This window comes from Acipenser ruthenus, chromosome 24 (genome assembly GCF_902713425.1).
Source record: "Acipenser ruthenus chromosome 24, fAciRut3.2 maternal haplotype, whole genome shotgun sequence".
NCBI lineage: Eukaryota > Metazoa > Chordata > Actinopteri > Acipenseriformes > Acipenseridae > Acipenser > Acipenser ruthenus.
In genome coordinates, this window is record NC_081212.1 from 5135591 (window position 1) to 5156083 (window position 20493).

Consider the following 20493-nt stretch of genomic DNA (forward strand, 5'->3'; position numbering starts at 1 on the left):
GTTGGACTGCTGCACACGGATTCATAACTTACCTACTGTATGTGTGTGTGTGTGTGTGTGTGTATTTTCAATCTAAGACTCTGAACTACCAGGCAGTGCACTGCGAGGTGCATTTAAACACTGAGTCTCCCACCGTGCTAATGAACTCCCAACAAATAAAAGGGCAACATAAAACTATTGACAAATTCAAATTCCATTTTTTTGTTTCTTTAGAATCTGAGTATGCAATTAACATGTCAACCACCCTTTTGCGTATTTATGTTCAATGCACACTTAAGCAAGGCAGATGAGGCCAGCTGGCCTTCAAGTGGAGCATAATGGATAGGATTTGTCCTTGCTGGAGTGTGAGAAGTAAAGGACACACTGCAATGTGCTTTGTAATTAAGTAACTATGCAATCTAGTCCACTGTACCACCGCTTCATTGGCAATTAGCTTTCAGGTGAAATACTGATCATGTTTCTTGGAGTAATTAACCCTCACTGGGAATAAAACATAGAACTGTTGATGCACCACATTTGCCTGCTTTGGGATTATATAGTACAGGGTATTACATTTAATACAATAGTGTTAATTAAATTAATTAATGTATGATCTTCTAATAATTAAAAACATAAGGAAGCTGGATTGCAGTGTTCTGTATGCTCCCGTGCCCCTACTTTTGTATGTCGGAACATTTCAATACTTGCAGTCATGTAAATCCATTATATTCTGGATGGTACATTTCAATATGGTGATAGTAAACGGAGGGTGACATTGACAAGCAGGTTTGACTGTATTCCTCTCTTACCCATGCTCTGTAGGAGTACTGTCCCATTTCAACTTATTCAGAGCTCCGATTTACATTATAAAGCGCTGTTCGGTTCCCCTCAGAATATACAATTATAATAAATAAACCACCAAAACCAATTAAAGATACCACCTATGAATTGAATTCCAGTTGAACTGGAAGATGGAACACCAGTGTGTGGCCTCCTTCACGTACATTTCATGTGAGAGCAACTGGTTATTTCCATCAGTCTTTTGAAGTTTATTTGCAGATGTCCTATTTGTTAGACTGTGAAATCCTCAGCAGTGTTTTTTGCAAGCTTTCTGGCTTTAAAGTTTCCGTCTGATGGATATATATACAGTGAATCAGCCAAGCAGGCAAACATACCCTTCTGTTACAAACTAACATAGTCTGCCTATATGACAGCCGTATAATCTGTTTCTATTCACGTCTAGCTTAAAGAGAGGCTCCAACTACTTTGACACCTTCTTTAATTGGACAGTTTCTTGTGATGCGTTTTGTTCAGATTTCTCTGTAGGAGTTGAAGCCAGTAATGGTTGTGTAAACCATATTAGCAGATGTTTCTAGCATTTTGTCCAATCCCTACATGTATAAACAGTATTATAAATAATTATGTATGTTAGTCTAAAATTATTACTAACTCTACAGCTTTGGCGCTGTTAACCAGATTTTAAAAAGTACCAAATAACAAAACAAAATAACTGTGATAAAGATAACTGATGTGTGTGTGTGTTATTTTTTTTTTTGTTGTTTTGTTTTTTTTTTCTTTTAAGTATAGTATGTTATGAATATCATGAAAGTTATGGGTTAACCCAAAAACTATAAGCCAGGTAAATGTATTTAGCTAATTTTCTACCACTTTGAAAGTCATTTTCTTTCCTTTACAAATCTCAAAAGAGGCTGGTCCTGTGAATGTGATTGAGGGCGATTATGCAGCTGAAGGACATTTCTTTGTCTTTTTATGAAGTCTGTGAGATGATGGTTCCAATTAAAGCCTGCCGCTTTCATCACACTTGGAACCGAAGCGCAGATTTGTAAAATGTGCTTATCTTTCTCAGGCTCTCCTCTTACTACTACTTTGCCCATTTCTGTTTGCAAAGCGGATTTGATAATTAACAGCCGCTAGCCGTGGAACTACAGCTACAATAATGTATTGTTCACATTAAAATATATATATATATTTTTTGGAGGCGGCTGATTCTGTTTTATCTTCAGAGACTCACTGCTTAGAAATCAAAAATTCCCAAATGTGTCAAATGCACTAGATGTCAGCATCAAGCATATTGCCTCTTATTTGGTTTATTTACATAATTGCAAGACCCTCTTATGTTGTGAAGAGATTTGCTGTAAGTCACATGTTCTGATTGCACCTGGGCCATTGCAGGGAGTTTGAATTCACACATGAAGTAATTAGGTATGAGGATGCAGCAACAACTTTTGCAGGAGGAACAGTCTTGCAGTTATGAGAAATATCAAAACGAAAAGTAGAAAACAAAAATCTAATCAAATGCCAAAGCCAGTTTTCAGGGAGTCCAGGCAAAGACATGATTACTGGTGGACCCACTTGAGAAACAGTCTTTTATACTTGAATGCTTTATTAGTGGACGCTGGCCAGCAATCAGTCAATCCACGATTCTAAGGTAATGTAATGCGATACTGCACGTTATAAACAAGGGCGGAAGCCAAGACAAGAGAATGAGCATCATTGCCGAGAGAGCTGATCGAATAATTTGTTTCGTTTGTGTTAACATTGTCAGCATGAAGAAAGAAAAATTAGAAAATGACTATAAATTGCAGTTTGTTGTTGTGCTTGAAGGGAATTTTAGATTTCTGCAGATTTGTGAACAGACAAGGAGCCCGTCCAGCATCTGTTACAGAGCGTTTGTCAAAATCTGCATTGAAAACCGTGAGCAGACAGATTGGGGATTTGAAATGTTATAAAGAGTCCTATTAGATTTCAAGCTCATGCTTTTGAAGGGGTCCTTCGAGGAACTGGCTGCTCCGTGAGCAGGAACTGAGCATCATGTCTGTGGGGCATCTTGTGGTCACTCTGGCACCTTTGTCCTGATGGTCAGCAGTTTCTTAGGGTCACAGTCGGATTGTTTTGCAGATTTTCCTTTAAGTCAATCGGTGTCTTAATATTTGAACGCTGAACCATCCCATCGTGGCTGTGGATCAAGCCTTCCTTTATTTTAGTCCTATTTTGTTGTAGATAGGCTAAGGTTTAACTGATTAACATCAGGACTATAGAAAGAAAAATAATTATAAACATAGTATTGAGCTTAATGGGAAAGGGAGCTTCTGAGCCACATTTCCAATTGGAGAAGTCACATGATCCATTGCAGTCTTTCCTGTCATGAGGACTAGACACAAACTGGTTTTGTTCCAACCAAGTTCCATTTGACAGCATTACACGGAATGCTGAAATACACACCATCATATATGGTTTGTCCGCAGACTTCACATGGTCGGGTACAATCTCAAGTATACAGTAACTGATGAACATGTACAGGCTTGGCCCATGCCAGTGTCAGGGGTGGAAAATGCTGTAGATAATGACAAAAATGTATTTCTAAAGACCGCATGGGCTTGCTATGCAGCTCTTAAAAGGCAGGAAATTGTTGTTTTTGTTGGCAAACACAAATCTAGACTTCAGTGATTGTTATGGAGCTGTTTATACTGTCCTTTTCAAACAGGGACCACACCCTACATTGCATTCCTAATAATAATAAAACATTTAACTGTATCTAATTGCTCCTCATGATTCTAGAAGCATTAAGCAAGAGAAAAAGAATTTGAAAAGTATTTTAGGCCAAATAGTGGTTGACGCCCATCTTAAATGCTGTTGTAATACCATAGCACAGTGATTTAATTTTCCACACCACCTTATAGTTCATAGATTATATTCAGGGCGTGTATGGAACATGATCTGAAATAATTAAGACAGAAAGGGGGGTGTTTTGGTAACGTACTATCGAAGCTGTATAAAGGAGAAAGAAACACATAACATAATAATTCAAAAATGAATACAAACCCTCTATATCCAGAAGGGATAACCGTTCATCACCTTTGAGTTGTTCAAACATGATAGAGGCACACAGGGCATGTGGTGTTATCAAATTAATTGAGTTAATTGAAATTCAAAGAGACTTTTTAAGAGAACATAACTGAAAGAAATGGGGAAACAACAATTTAAATAAAATTGCAATTTGTGGTTTTGGCAGACAAGGCGCTAAAATGTATGTCTGGCCTTTTCCCTAACCTCAAACAAATATATAGTTTGTACTGTAGGCATGCATATTGCATGGGCGGCACTCAGTTGAAAGCCTCTGCTTTGCCAAGACTCAGACATGCTTTGTGTGAGTAATGCTTCTTTTGGCTCAATTACATTCTGCTTCGGGGGATTTCATATTGAAAGGGAAGCGTAGCTGTTTTCTAGCACAGTTTTAGATCCATCACAATTGCATCTTGAAGTTGTTGTCTAAGGGTACCTCACTCAGTTCCGTGTTGATACTGTCTCGTTGCAAGAATTGCTTCTAATTGCTATAGAAATGCTCAGGTTACCCGTGCACAGTTTATTCTCACCTGTGAGTTTCAATACTGCAAATACAGTCAAAATGTATTTTGTGATAAATGAACACTTCTTGAAAACTGCCAAATGAAATTCCTGATTGGTATGTACGTGCAGGCAGCTCTTATGTAGCTTTTTTGTTTTGGTTTCTTTGGTCAACACCTTGTAAGGCATCCCAAAGATAATACGAGCTTTGGAAATAATAACACTGTAACAAGCAAGCAGGCTGTAATTGAAAGGCATGATGGCAGTGCCGCGTCGGCGCGTGCTTTCATACAGATAGAGGTCCAGCTTTATCAGGGTGAATATACTCCCAGGTGCACTGCTGACCCTTCTTTAAATTCTGTGCTGTTCTAACAATGTGGGTTATTATGGGAGCTGGCGTAAGAAGTGGTTGGACCCTGATGTGCTACACGTACCCTTAGAAAAGTTTACCACTGTATTTTTGTGTAGTATTTTTGCAGTTTTCCCATGCTTTTCCCATGGTTATACTATGCATTTACCATGTTTGCCATGTCTGGTTCGCCATGTTTGTTATTGTTCTTTACCATATGATCGCACTCTGCATCTGTGACACTCTACATGTCGAATACGATGTCTGTCTCGATTTTTTGCCAATCTTCACCAAAGTTTTATCATACACTCCTAGCCTCCTACAGATGTTGTGGACTGCAATCTGGTTAACTATCGATTTTGTACAAATATTGTTAACCTTTCAGTTACTGTGTGATTGTTCTGCGATTAGGAGGACCCGCTGTATGCATGTGCTCTGGTCATTTCTATTTGTTATTGTAACATGAAAGACGATGACTGAGATTATATTGCATATTTTATGATAAAGTGTTTAAGATTAGGATTTTGTTTCTGTTGAAATTTCTCAAAGTTTTCAATGGTTTTGATTACATGTGCTTTTAAGGCAATATAAAAAATACTGTGGTGGATAGCCAGCATTTACCTTTTCTCTGTCTGTCAGAAATGAGCCAATGACCAAGTCCAGCTCTGCTAACAGACCAATCAGCGATAGTCAGAGGCGGTCCCTTAACAGAGCAGAGAACTGCACTGACACAATGCAACAAGCGCAAGCAAAAAAGATGATTCACTTTTCTGCAGAGAAATGAGTATAAATCCAGTGAGTCACCACAGTGCCTGTTTAATATTACAGTACTGCATATGTAGTGGAGAACCTTCACAGATCCCACATCGTTTTTAATCAAGTGCTACTGTGACTTAATCCAACTTGTCATCCAGTCCATTTCACTTATCTCATGCATTTCATACTGCTAACTGTATTTATTTTTTGTTCTACATATTAGGGTTGCTTCTCAAATCAGATTAAATATATGTGATTTCATTGTGGTTGGTTGAGGTCTGCATTTTTAGTCCATAGAGCAAAGTTGTCTTTTATAAAACGAAAGTAAAAATATCTTTCCCAAATGACGCCTTCGGATAGAGTTGACACAAAATTGGAACAGGTTAATGAGCTCAGTGGTGAACGAGGATCACTGCAGATTGAAATCCTCCATTTAGTATTCCTGGGCATGCCTGCAGCGGAAGTGATTTGAAAAAGGTCATATTGCAGTCTGAATTATTCTTTAAGCAAACCAACGTTACGGTTGACCGTGAGCAATATGCTGTGTACTGCAGGAGTAGTTTCCTATGCCCAGCACAGTGCCTGGCCTCATCTGTTAAACAGTCAAGAGAGATAGATGCCTTTGGTCTACAGCAAGACCTGGTGTGCGTGTGTTTGACCTACAGTAATGCTGAGCAGACTGGATCACCTAAAGTTTTAATCATTTTGAGAAGTGTTCAGCATATTTGCTTCAGCTCGTCAAATGTACCTTGCTTGAAGTCCCAACTCATTACTAGACTACTGTTTGAACAGGTGTTTTACCAATAGTAAAATAAAATAAAAAAATCTCTTGTGAATTCCATGTGTTGGACACTGCAGCTTTAAGTGCTTGCGCAGGGGAGTGAAGACACAGGGATTTGTATGCCTCTCTGTTTCGTTCCGTCATGGTCCACGCAGAAATTGCGTTCTCCATCAGGTTATCTGACAACATTTTTCAATCTATGCAGTGCAGATATTGATGTGTAGCCAAGAAAGAGCTTATTAAAATAATGAAATACCAATCCCCCGTTTGGGTGGGTGATCACGTTGTGGGGGATGAATTGCATGTCAGGAATCACAAGAGGGTAGGAAATAATCTCAGAGTGCGGCTGTAACTCTTCCCGTCCAGCCATAATCTTTGATCTGATCAGCACAGGGGAGTTGCTGCCTCCAGACATCCTCAACATCACCTTTGCTTGAAATACGGTCATGTAGTGGAGATGAGAACGCTGTGACGTGGGTCAGGCTAAGAAATCTGTATTGTGATTGTTGCCTAAAGGAGTGAAGAACAAGGTTTTAAAATCGAGTCTTATTTATGCTGCACTATCACTGTGCTGAAAATCTTTTGCTTAGACTTTATACTTTCAATTGTTACAGAATCCCCTGCAGTGTGAATCCCATGCTGTCCGTATCACAGAAATGTTACATCCTATTCCTGATCGTGTTGATATATATATATTTTTTTTTAAGGACACATCATAGGTAAATTAACTTAGGGAAATCTTTTTTTTTTTTTTTTTTTTAACTTTTTACCATGGAACATTCGCCAGGAGAAAGGAATTTTTTTTATCATATACATTGATTTTATTTTTATAAGTATGACGCTACAGAATCAAAATATGAGTTCCTGGTATCGTGTCACTTCCTGTGCGGCCGGTCACATGCCCTGATTGCAGTTTGTTCCGTTATCTGTTGTGTTTGTTTGTTTTAGCCACCGTGCTGTTTTGTTTGGTTAAAGTATTTGGTTTGCTGTTTGTTCAGCCTTTTTATTTATAATAAACTCGCGCATCAACGCTTCACAATACTGTACACCCAAACCCTGAGCTGTCCTTCGTTTTTATACACTGCGTTCTGATTTTTCTTTTTATCATTAGCTTAAAAAGCTTCTTGTTGAGTTCTGGTATTGGTTATTTTTAGAGTAGACAAAAGAAAGCAGCTGCTGTCTAATCAGCACTACATGCAAATGCTACTGACAAAACTCTCTCTATACTCTTTAATCTCTAGAGAACAACTTCCGCACAGTCAGAAACAAAGGCTCATTTATTTCTCACTCCTATTTTCAAAACATGCTATGACATTGAGTGAGCCCAAATATACTGCTGCATCTCAGCAGTGTGAAGCACAGCAACAAGCTTATCCAAGACGTGAACACGTTATCAAATTCAAATGACACCTTTTTTCACTTGCAGTTTACTTGCATGCTTTACAGTAAAAGTATGTATTTTATATATTTCTATGAAGAACCTAATGCAGGTGTACACTGATGTGCAATGCTGCTGTAACCTCTGCTAGCTCCTTTTTCTAAGCAGTGTGTGTGTGTGATGGATGCAAATGAGCCTTCTTTTGTACAGTGTGAGGTTGCCAATTCTCACCCGGTCACCTTTTTCATTCCCGCTCCTTTCTCGCTAAAATTCTCTGCAACTTTGTAGCTGAAAAGTAACAGATGTATTTGGAAAACAGACACGCCACTGTATTTGTAAACACTTGCTAACCTGTGAATTAGTTTAAGCTTACTTGACGCTGCATTTCATGGAGCAGAGCGTAACATTCGGATCAGTTTAAATTTAAATAAATTACTCTGGAATTACTTGTTGATTATCCTTGTGGATTTATCGGTATTTATATTTAATACACTTTTGTAGATACCAGACAGAAAAATAAGGCAGTGGAACCATGTGAAACTTTATTAATTGCCGATGAGATCCCCAGGGGCACGGCTGCCTGCTTCTGCATAGCCATGTATAGACTGCGTATGTGTGTCACGCCACAGGGAAATTGATTTGTTTAGGTTGATTAGATGGGTAGAGATTAAAAATCAGTCGTCTTTACCCCAAAAGGCAGGTTATGACTCAGAACGCAGAACTTTCAGCTGGAAATAACTAAAGGCTTTTCAATGGTGACACATAACAAGGCTGTTTCCATGACTGCATGAAAGAGACTTCATCCGAAACCATCTCTCTGACAGTACTGCACCTACCTAAGCTCCCACTGCTAACAAATGGTCCAGGGACAGTATGTCATGCCTCGTCTCATGTGCATTAACATGTATTCAGTATTACTCCTTGACACAGATGAATAAGTCTGTTGCACAGTAATAATCTCAAGATTAGTTTTCATTATCGTACTTTTCATTGTTTTCCGAAAATACAGTAATGGAATGGATCCTGTTTGTTGCCATGCAAAATTGCCTCGTGACATCAACACCTCCAGATCCACCGGTAGCTGAGTGATTTTTGCCTTTTAAATGTTTTGAATGGTGGTTTTGCACTGAAATGAACATTTTCTTTGTTTTTCTATATTTCCCCCCTCAATTAAACAGTACAATGTACTCAATTTCCAGGCTCGGTGCGTTTTGTTTCCCCAACACTGCATGGTGGAGTATATACATTTTTAAATATCCATTTAACGCTGTTTTCAGTGAAGACAAAAAAAAAAACATTGTCTTTGTTGTGTGGTTTGGTGCATGGTTTACATTTTTTATGCTATCTGTTTTGATAGATACCCAAAAGATCTGAGATGGTTTTGGTCTTCCATGTAAAAATTGTGGCTGACGTTTTCTCTGGCCTCTAAGGTTCCTGATTCATTTATGCTGAAAATGCATTATTAACAACTTGTATGCATATTTAAAATGTATGCATGAGCACTGAAGCATTATGTTATGTTAAAAATGTGATACTAATCAATAAAATATATATATAACTCTTTAATGTGCTTGATTTTATTGGGTGCAAAATTAACTTTGCCTTTTAGGTAGGTGTGCCTGTACCTAAGTGGGTTCACTTGTAAACAATTTAACGTTTTATTTCAAACTTTATATAAGGTTTGAAACTCTGTTTTTTGAGTTTTTGTTTTCCATTGTTCAACAAAAAATGGATTTGCGTCAGAAAGCTGGAAGTTTACTGTTAAGGCAGAAAACACATGGCATCTGTAGAAAGAGATCAAATAAAACCTGGTGTTGGGATCAACGTGAGTGACGTGGGAAAAGCCTAGAAAGGAAGTGTCATCTACAGCAGGAAGTCGGCAGCATTGTCAAGCCACAGATGCAGCCTGTAAGAATAGTCCTGTTAAAACAATATGAGAATTGACATAAACAGTGTCTGTAGGATCTTATAACCCATGTTGTAGTTCCTTTAACTCATTATGCACAGTAGATCAAAACAAGAACAACAATTTCAAGGTTATTAATGTGGATAAAAAAATATAAAAACATGTAATTTTAAGTCTGTTTAACGAACCTCCTGCTCTGACTCCCCTATAAAAACACCAGCGGAATTATTTCAATGTTGCAACGTGTGAAAAAACTTTGACAAATGTTGACAATAGCCAGGTTAGATTGCTTTTATCTTTCTACAGGTGACTAAAGGCATGTCTGCAAATAGGTGCAACTGGCAAACAAAAACAAACAAGACCAGGTGGAGACCCACATGACTCCTTCATTGATACAAGTACAGCTATGCTTTGCATCACCTAGAATTAAAATATATATATATATATATATGAACCCAATTTAGATATTTTAGTATATTCATAGTAGCAGGTGGGGCTTGCTTGCCTGTGTCTAAGTGGCAGTGCAGTTAACTCAGTTAATCAGAGTGCACTGTCAGGTCTGATAACGCTTTCAGAACTGTCTGTGGCATTATCAGAACCTCAGAACTGTTTGTTGTTTAATGCAAAATGTATGTAAATAAAGTGCACTATATACTGCTAGCATAGGTGTTTTAAGAAACAAACACAGGTTTGTTTTTGCCAACACTGTATTCACACAGCACAATACATCAGTGCAGATGCACACGTACACTGTATGGCAGAAGAACACCCAGCCTTTGCATCTGAAGGATTGCACTCATTGGATTCTGGTTTCATTTGGCAGGGAAGCAGGTGCATTCATTTATCCTTAAATCCCAATTCAATCTTCACCTGGAGATGCTTTGAAATTCATACTGCCGTCTCAGAGTCCATGATTAAATAACTGCTTTAGCAACTTAAACTGCCCTGTACTGTACAGGTTTCTCTTTAAAATGATTGAAGGCCTGCCAATGCTGCAGCAGCAGCTTAGTAATTGAAACTGCGAGCAACAATTAAAGAAAGTGCCTCCAGGCCTAATCAGATGGGCTCCCTTCAGCAGCGGGACATTGAGGTGAAGAGTGTGCTAGAAATGGAAGTTAGACCGATGTCTTCAAGGGGGATGTGTCAGTCCAACCGCCTGTCTAATTAAGTGACACAATAGCGTTACATTGTATACTGTAGTAGTGGGTTGGAACTAAAACAAGCAAGGTTTTGGTTTCTTCATATTTTTTAATTTGTATATATATATTTATAATATGCCCATTATTTTGCGTGATAATGAATACAATTGCAATAGTAAATACAGAAATCATTAACGTGCACCATAAAGTTTAGCGCTGTTTCGTAAATGAGGCCCATAATGTAGTCTGTATTGCAGTGTGTTAAAATCTGGCCGATCGCCAGTTCATATTTTTTCGCAAAACCCTACAGTGTGTGAAACCTGTCCATGATAGTCAAAGAGAGGAGAGATCTGCTGTAATCCTGATAAAATTAATGCCTTCATCAAGAAACCCAGAGATGTATAAACAAAGCAAAACACTGACCTGTAATCAGGAAGCGAGAGGATTCATAAATAGCTTGAGGTGTCACACAATAACACAACAGGCTTTACATTTTTTAATAAGCGAGTAGTTTAAAATAACATTTAATTATCTATTCCGTTCCCCTTTTCTGATGTGAGTGGTTTTGTATTGCATTGACTCAAATACTGTGTTTGTTTCATTGTTTGATTAGTCTGTGTTAAGGTGCTCCGGGCCTCTATTCTGATGGATATTAGTACGATTTCACAACTTGTTTACCACATGAAATCTACATTTGGAAGGCAGGGGTACTTGAGAATCAACAATGACTAATTCACTGTGTTGTTTATGTGTGGGAAAGCAGAAATGCATTTCAATATGGCTTTGTCGAATTAGTGTGTGCGAAACAATAACACTGAGCTGTCGGTAAACAGACGGTCCTGTATTTACCTTCCTCTGGACAGCGTGTGTATTTTATTTTTATACTTGGCCAACCCTTTCCTGGCTGATTCTTGTATTCATTATATAAAGGTAATTGTGCAAGAAGGGGACACCAAGTTTAATAACCTTTTAAGACCCAGACTGATTATAAGAAATCAGTATTTATCTCCCTGTCGCATCTGAAAACTGCTTTCTTGTGGTGATGTGCAACTGGAATAATAATCATGTATCCTCTGCCCTGAATATTAACATCCGTTTCTGTTGTGTTTTTTTTTTTTTTTTTCAAAGTTCACATGGTGCTTTATTTGAGCCCGTATAAAGCCCAAATATAAAGTGTGTGTTGTGTTATCGGATTGTGGAAATGTGATCGATTGGCTTTGGGTTCTTTAATCCATTCAGTTTGACCCTGTCAAATGATATTGATGGACTTAACTTAGTGCTTGGTGGATTGTAGTCCACAAGGTCCAGCAGTTTGGCACAACTGACACCTCTGCAGAGCATCCCAAAAAGAGCGGTCATGGACTGCATGGGAGTGGAGAGGGTGATCTAGGGAATCTCATACTGACACTGCTTATATAGCCCCTGCTCTGTGCCACTAGAGCAGCCCTCCTATCAATCTAGCATCCATTTCAACTGCACTAAAGAATATCTATAATGACAGGTTCCAACTTTTTGGAATTTCACATGAGCCAACAGGTCTGCGGATGAGCATCATTTGCAATGCAGATCAACCTTTGAGATTGAGGTACACAAGCTGGCAAGGCGCTTAATTCTCTGAATGGAGAAGTCTGTTCGAGTCAATGTGCATTACACTTGGAGCAGCCCGGGGAGAATGCGATTGTTCTGATGTGTCTGTGCTGTGAAAGAGTTGAGCTCCATTAAAATAGCTCAGGCAAATGACTTCCACGCGGTGCTGTCAACAGCAGATACAAGGTAAAAATAAAGCTTAAGATTAGTGTATCACCTGATAGTGAAATGAAAGGATTGCATTGCCATCAGAATCGTCATTGTCACTGACAACCGCAGCTTAGCAAAGTGTTTAGTTAAGGAAATCCTGCTCCCAATTATAGAAGCGTCAGGTCTAAAGGTGCAGATTAATATGAAACCCAGATTGAATATGGAGCACCGGAGTAGTGTAATGGAAGTCTTAAATCTGAAATGTTACAGACTGTTATTAATTACTTTGTTGAAATGTAGGGGATATCTAATGGTGTTTTTTGATTGTGTCCTTGTATAGTAACAGTGTGCTGCGTGGAGAGGGTGGGAATTTCAAAAAGTTAACCAGCAGTAGGTCAGAAGATCACATTGAATTAAATTGCAAAAAATTTATAAAAATAGGGGCAATTTAGCCAACCCTCTTGCTGCATAATTGAGGATTTTTAGATCAATATTCTAAAAGGAAATAACTGCATACTGTATAATAAAGTGCTATAAATAATGTGGCTGGCAGGCTTTTAAATACAGCACGCTGTTAGTAGATTAGAGAGTGGAGATTGTTTGTTTGTAATTGGTCTTGTGTTATACTTTACAATGTTCGTGATTTTCTAGACCAGGGGTGGCCAACATTGGCCCTTCCATCACCTGATCTTTGTTTCAACTGTTTTAAATTGTTAATTGAACCAATTAAAGCTCCATCCAGATCCTGAAGTAGTTAATTGTCTCATTTTACCTGTTAAACCTGGAGTGGAATGGCCCTCCAGGACTGTGATTGGATCCCTGTTCTAGACCAGCATTTTTATGTCAAGCCAGTATTTTAAGAGAAATTGGGAGGTAAAAAGGGAGGCAATTTTCAGGAGAACTCCACTGCATCACACGGTTATCATCTGTATGCCTAGGACTACTTGTGGCAGATGGAGCCATTATTAAGACAGTAGGGGACCAATGCAATTGCCATTCCTCCTGACAGGGTATTGAATACCAAACACACTCTTTGCATTGTAGGCCTGTAATAAAGATGATATCTGCACGTGCCACAAACTGGTGATGACCGAATGCACTTACACTAAACTGGCACCAGAGGAATTAGCAGTCTCTTGTGCCAGAATCAATTTATCCTTGAAGAGCGCATGGAAACTGGTTCTAAACGTACGCAACATGAACGAGGATACGTTACTTATTTTAACTGTCAAATACAGCTGTCAAGGAAGGCAGACAAGGTGCAAAGCCTTCATTTCCTGTTTCTCCTTGGTAAATGTCCTGTAGTACCACCTGTTTTTAAATGCTCCACTGCAGGTTATGATCACGTCACGTTTAGTTTTCACAGAGGATCAATAGTGGTTCAAAAAAACATCCTCCTGCCATCTGCACAGCATCCCAATCCAGATTGCCCTTTGTATTCTGTTACCTCGCGCAACAGACTAATGTCATTTGCCGTTGGTTGGTTAACCGCTTTCATCTTCCTCTGCTCTCTGCAGCTAATGTTAAAGATCATCTTGCCGTGCTCAGGTTTCGGATGATTACAGTTTAACGCAACCTTTGTCGCTTGCCTGCGGATTATGAGATTTAATATAACTTGCTCTTCCTGACAAAACAATACAGGCTTTGCATTTGACGAATCACATCTGTGCTCTACTCCTCTTCAGACTTGGGGTCACACTGTATATTGGTTTGTCATGCCCTCAAAGTCTATTCTATTAGAAGTGAAGCACACCTTCCAAAATTCAGTGTGTTCACTTTATATAGCCTTGTGGAAAAGCTGTTTTTTACCTGAATCAAGCATATATCGACGTGAACTGATGAGCCTTAACACTAAAACAATCCATCAAGCACAGTTATATTTCAATAGACTTTTTAATTAACATGAGTGATCTTAATCTGTGACAAAGAAATACAATAAAGATGCAAATCGAATCTGAGCAAAGGCGGTAGCTCTATCGGTAGGTAGATGTTCCTGAATGAATTCAGAGTGGCCTGTCTGTCAGTACTCCCCTCCATGCATTTATGTATTGTAACCTCATTAGAGAGCCAAACGAAGATCTGGTTTGACTTTTATCATTATACTGCAGATGGTTCCTGCCTTCCCACAAGCTTCAGGCTCTGGCAACACATCAACAGCGATGTCTCGCCAGAAAGTTGCTAAAGCGTCTGTCCTCAAATTGGAGAGATATTTCTGGGAAACAGCTGGCTTTGCAGCCACATTTTCAGCACAGGAGTGACTGAAACCACCAGCTATGCACCCGTTATAATTCATTTTTGCTTTTTTCAGTGTGTTATGTGTGCCACTTGCCAATACACTAAAACTGAAAAGCGGTACTGTAACCCAAAAAGGTCATGTGTTAATGCAAACTTCCACTTAACTTCATCACCTTTCTTGTATTCTATTTGACAAATAATATTGAAATGAATGTCAATGGGCATAACTGTATATTTTTTCCTATTCTTATAAAGACCTATACTCTTGTACACTAAGACAAATACGCAAACATACAGGCCACACTCCATCTCTTGCAGAGACAAGACTGTTTTACATCCATTCAGGTTGAATCCTTGTTGACTAGAACTGAACCAAATATAGAAGTGGGAGCGTTTCCAGTTCACTTGCTTCTGATCTTAATGGAAGACAGCAGGATGACAAGCAACTCTCACAGTGCTAACAGTCATGTAATTCAATATTAAACTACAGTAGCAAACCTGGGACAATAGATTATTTGTATTATTATTTTCAGCTCCAATTTATCCAGTGCCACAGTTATTAGGTCAGCTGAATGACGAGAGCTAATTGAGAGAGAATAGTGAGTCACATGCTACAGTATATACAATAGTATAAAAGACAAAGAGCACACACACAATAGATACAGTGCAAACATGCCTTCTAGCGATTTCCACAGCAAAATACATTTGCACTTCAAAACTTGTACTTTTCAGCTAGGAAAGCTAGGAAAGAATAAAAAGCCAGGGGGAAGAACTCTATGGCTTCTCATCTTATTTTCATTTGAGAATATGACCTTTTAATGTCTGAAGTATCATAGACTTCACGTGAAAGGAGCAGCCCAAAGGGTCTTGTTTTGTTAGACCTTCTGAAATGGAAGGTGAAACAAAAAAGTAATTCCTCCTTGTTAAAGTGTAAATGGAATTAAATGTATTGTGTCTGGCCAACTGAATTGATTCCTTATTCCTAAAGGTAGTTCTGCAGTGTTACTCTCTAGTCAGTTCAAATGATCAGTGCTAATCCTTTGTTAAAAATCAATTTAAGCAATGTTGTCTGCCTTGAATGCTTTCCTATCTTTTAATGAGTGTCTGCTTTATGCATGTTTGGGTACACACACACACACACACACACACACACATATACATATATATATATATATATATATATATATATATATATATATAACTTTCCCTATGACTGCGTGTGGTTTATGAAGAGTATTTTTTGTATCATGCCCTCCTGTAAGGTTTCTTCTCCAATAAAGGGCTCTGGACTCTTGACCGGAGGGTCGTGGGTTCAATCCCAGGTGGGGGACGCTGCTGCTGTACCCTTGAGCAAGGTACTTTACTTAGATTGTTCCAGTAAAAAAAAAAAATCCAACTGTATAAATGGGTAATTGTATGTAAAAATAACGTGATATCTTGTAACAATTGTAAGTCACCCTGGATAAGGGCGACTGCTAAGAAAAATAAATAAATAAATAAATAAATAATAATAATAATAATAATAATATTGTATTACACTGTGCCTCCAGCATCCACATTAGGTTGAAAAGCGCACATGAAGGAATAGTGACATTTCAAGTAAAGCAGAGGTTATGAAAATCAAATATTTAACCATGCAGGTAAGTCTTTAGTGTCTTTCTGTCTGTAAAAATGTGTAACACACCAGGGAGGGTCCAGAACTAATTCAAACAGCAGCAGTACTTCAATTCACTATGGTCTGCATCTATTAAATAGACCCCCCTGTTTCCTAAAGCCACTCTCCCTGTCATCACCTGCTGTTTTATACACCACAGATTCAGGTGCCGTGTTTAGAAAGGTCTCATTTATCATTATGATGTTCAAGATTGTTAATCCTTTTCAGATCTGACTTCAATCGCGTGGCATCAGTTGTGGAGTGTAATTAACTTAAAAGCTCAGACTTTGCACTTGATAACGAGCTAGTTTGAGATTAACAAGAATTAAATGATAAACTGTAGAGAAATTAGCTGTTCGCAGAGAACCAAGCGGGGGGGAAGAAGAAACGCAACTTTAAAAATCTGGAATCCTGTGATGTTTTGGGTAAATAAAGTAATAAACTGACGGGACAGTGGTGCGGAAAGACATTAAGAATTTTATCACATATTTTGTTCGTATTGCGAAGTGCACGATTAAACAGTAACAAAAAAAATCAATACAGCAAGTAAGTGCTGTGCCTGCAGTCAATATTAAGTTAAGGCGTTTGACATGCAGCACTGTTTAATATCATTCTTTTTTCATAACGTTCATTGTGCGGTCAATACGACTTTATTACTCCCAGGCAGATTGAATAAATGCTTCTATGAAGTGAACCGCTCATAATGGAGTGTTCTTCTGTCGGAGAATAAAAAATCCAGCATTCATTTAAATCAATCTATGAATAAATGTCATTCCCCGTGCAAATCCACAATCTACTTAGCTTTGGTTCAGTTTCAGTTTAAAACGGTAACAATACTCTCCAGAAGAGTGACATTTTCATCTGATTCCTCGGTAAAGGGCAGCAAGTTTACAGCACCTCGAAACTTTAAACAACTAAGATCCTGTGATAGAAACCGTGTATCAGGCTCCGGCACCTCTTTATTATTATTATTATTATTATTATTTATTTCTTAGCAGAGGCCCTTATCCAGGGCGACTTACAATTGTTACAAGATATCACATTATTTTTACATACAGTTACCCATTTATACAGTTGGGTTTTTACTGGCGCAATCTAGGTAAAGTACCTTGCTCAAGGGTACAGCAGCAGTGTCCCCACCGGGATTTGAACCTACGACCCTCCGGTCAAGAGTCCAGAGCCCTAACCACTACTCCACACTGCTGCCCCAGTATACTTTAAAGTATGGCGCGTATTAAGTATTGACTATAGATCAATAAGCATGTGCATACTTATTGATATGGAGTACCTAGTGCACCATACAAGTGTAATCAAGATCTGGATTGTGAAGGACAATGGAGACACTCCCTGGGATTTGGCAAGGATTGTGGACTCCTAAACTGAGCTGCCACTAACTGGACCCTTTTTTCTCATTGATCACTGAGTGCTGTTGCATGTGTCCGTTGTATGTAATTGTTTGTTTTTTTTTACCGCTGAACAAGAAGATACTGGCGGCTTTCGAGCGATCCAGCAACACCTAATCTGAATCCTGATACAGATCTCAGTGGCAGATGACTAGCAAGCTGATGTGCATTTCTGTAGTCCTGCAGTTCATACATAGGCATTAGCTAACATTGCTGCACTGTGGGAGCAGTTAAAAGATTTCATGTGACATTCTAATTGATCGTTTTCTCTTTGCTTTTCATAATTGCGGTGCCATTTCACAAATGATTAAGTGAGACCCATTAAATAGCAACCGACTGGAATTTTTCATGGCCACAGTTGAATTAGTGCATCTTTTAACACGTTTTATAATTGTGGGCTCAGGAAGCTCAGTCTGATAGTAAACATCTAATTGAGAAAAATGACAGTCAGGAAGATTCATTACTCTGTGGGTGTCACAAATGAAGCAATAAATGTTGGCCAGGTTTTCAACATGTTAAGGAGTTTCTTTCTTGCCCAGAAGTGAAAATTCCATTAGATGTCATTCCCCGAGAATAAATCACTCAGACAGATTTTCCTGCCTCTTTTTCATTTTATTTTTTTGAAACTTAAGTCATTAGCAGAAAAAAAAAGTAGGGGGGGGGCAGGGGTCTTGCAGTAAGGGGACCGGGAAACGATAAAGCTGTTACAACGTGACATTTCTGTTGAAGAATATTGAGTAGGTGGAGAATGATTAAGATCTTATTAACGTTTACATTAGGGCTAAGCCCAATTGACATATACGTGGATATAGAAATAACAGGGTTAATATTGCTGCATTAAGCACTAAAACATGTTCAGTTCTTTGTATATTTTAGGATTACATCAAACTATGGTATCAACATTTTAAAGCCTAGCTTTCTTGGTAATTCGCTCCCTGAGGCAGATATTAGATACAGTATCTTGCCTCGGACAGATGGGATATTTATAACCACTGGGAAAGCCGGTGGACTGACTCGCTGGTAAAAACCTTTAAAGCACCACTAATACAAGTCATTGAAAAAGCTGAACCACGGCACTGTAACATAGCTGGAAGACTTGTCCAAGACTAACCGTCAGAAGCTGTATTTTTCCCTGCTTTGTAAAGCCAGTAGAAGAAGCCACTACAGTAGGTTAATTCAGGGGTTCCTCATTACACCGTGGGATAGATTGCTGCGTTTGGACATGAAAAGCTGTCAATGCACTTGGTTAAATAATATAGTAAAACAGTGTGTTAAAAAATATATAAGCACTAAACAGCAGCACTACCGAGAATGAATAATTGGTGGACTTTGCAGTGTAGTAACAGCTGTATACAGGATGTTCACATTGGGTTAAGAGCTGCTGTGCTCCTGTACAGACAAACCATTTGTAAAACATTTGTGCAGTTACCCTTACCAAACCACCTTTAATGGCAATACATTGGCAAAACAATGGACAAGCCATGGTTCTTGGCAATTGTAGCACAAGGGCAGATGGGGTGGTAGGAGCCACTGGCAGAATGGTAACACAAGAGTGGTATTTTTATATTATAACATACAATGCTGCCACAGTGGGGTGAACCAATTCATACCCTCCATTACAGTGTCATGGTAACCTGGCAGAATCACTGTGCAGTTTTTTTTCCAAAATCCATTGTGTTGCAAATCCATTCCTGGTAAACCTGAGGTCTGCTAATGCTTCTGCTTGCGTTTCTTCAGAGTCAATGCGCTTGATGTTGTATCACTGTTCACAATTGAAATTGAGATCCTCAGTCAGCTGCCGCAGATAGCGACCTGTCTGTGAACCAGCCTCACTGCCGAAGGTCTGTGCCCAAGCTCAGGTTCAGTGAGCTGCTCCTGGCATGGACAGCACAGCCGTCCCCTAAAAGCACTGACCCACTTCCTGCAGCGATGGCTGTTTGTCTTACAGCTTGAATGGCCTGCTCTGTTCAAGAGGGGATCAATACTAGTTCCATTGCCCTTCCTTATGTCTCCCACTGCGGCCTGCCATAAACAATGCTGGGCCAGAGACGGAATAGTAATTGAGACTGCTGACAGAAATGACACTGCCCTGTCTGATCCAGATGCAGCCTGTAGCAGAGAGGCGATTCATTTCGAAGCAGGAGTGTTTATACTGTGGTTTGCTCCCCCAGAAGATCATGCACCCTGAATGAAGCAGATGCACTGATGTCTACCGTGTACAATAGGACAGTAAGACAGTACACAGCAGTGCCTTCTGGGGTTAATAACATATTCAATGACAGATACGAATGTATAAATGTAAAATCTATCAGAAATCAGGATAAGGGTGTCTGCTAAGAAATAAATAATAATAATAATAATTTCAAAGGAGGATGACACACTGTAATTGCCCAAAATAACATTGTTTTTAATTACAAAGCACATGTTAGATGCAAATGGTATAGAACTCCAGAACACATGGCATGATTAACCATGGGAAGGGGCTATAATGCTATATATACTACACCTGTACATCAGACAGATTACTATTGCTGGTGGAAATCCATCCCTCAGGAGGTAGCCACCCCCATCAAACTCCTTTCACAAGGGGTGTCCCAGTGGAGACGAAACCACCTCCTGTAACTAAGAGAAATCAACTAGAAAGAAGCCTTTCATGGTAAATAGTTAACTATAGCTCTTTAATTAGTCCACATGTGCTGTTTATAAAATTCTGGTGTATATATTTAACTAGAACAGCCTCATGAGATTAGAGTATGTTTCAAAGAGGGCCCTCGGAGAACAGTCAACAGCTCCAGTATTCAGACTATAAAC

The 20493-nt window shown here is 38.9% G+C and overlaps 1 protein-coding gene across 1 annotated transcript in view; it reads left to right on the forward strand.

The window, feature by feature from the left end:
- The window catches only part of LOC117429248 (LHFPL tetraspan subfamily member 7 protein-like), a 69753-nt gene that overhangs the window by 19858 nt on the left and 29402 nt on the right, over positions 1-20493 (forward strand). The gene's annotated exons all lie outside the window — the stretch shown is intronic.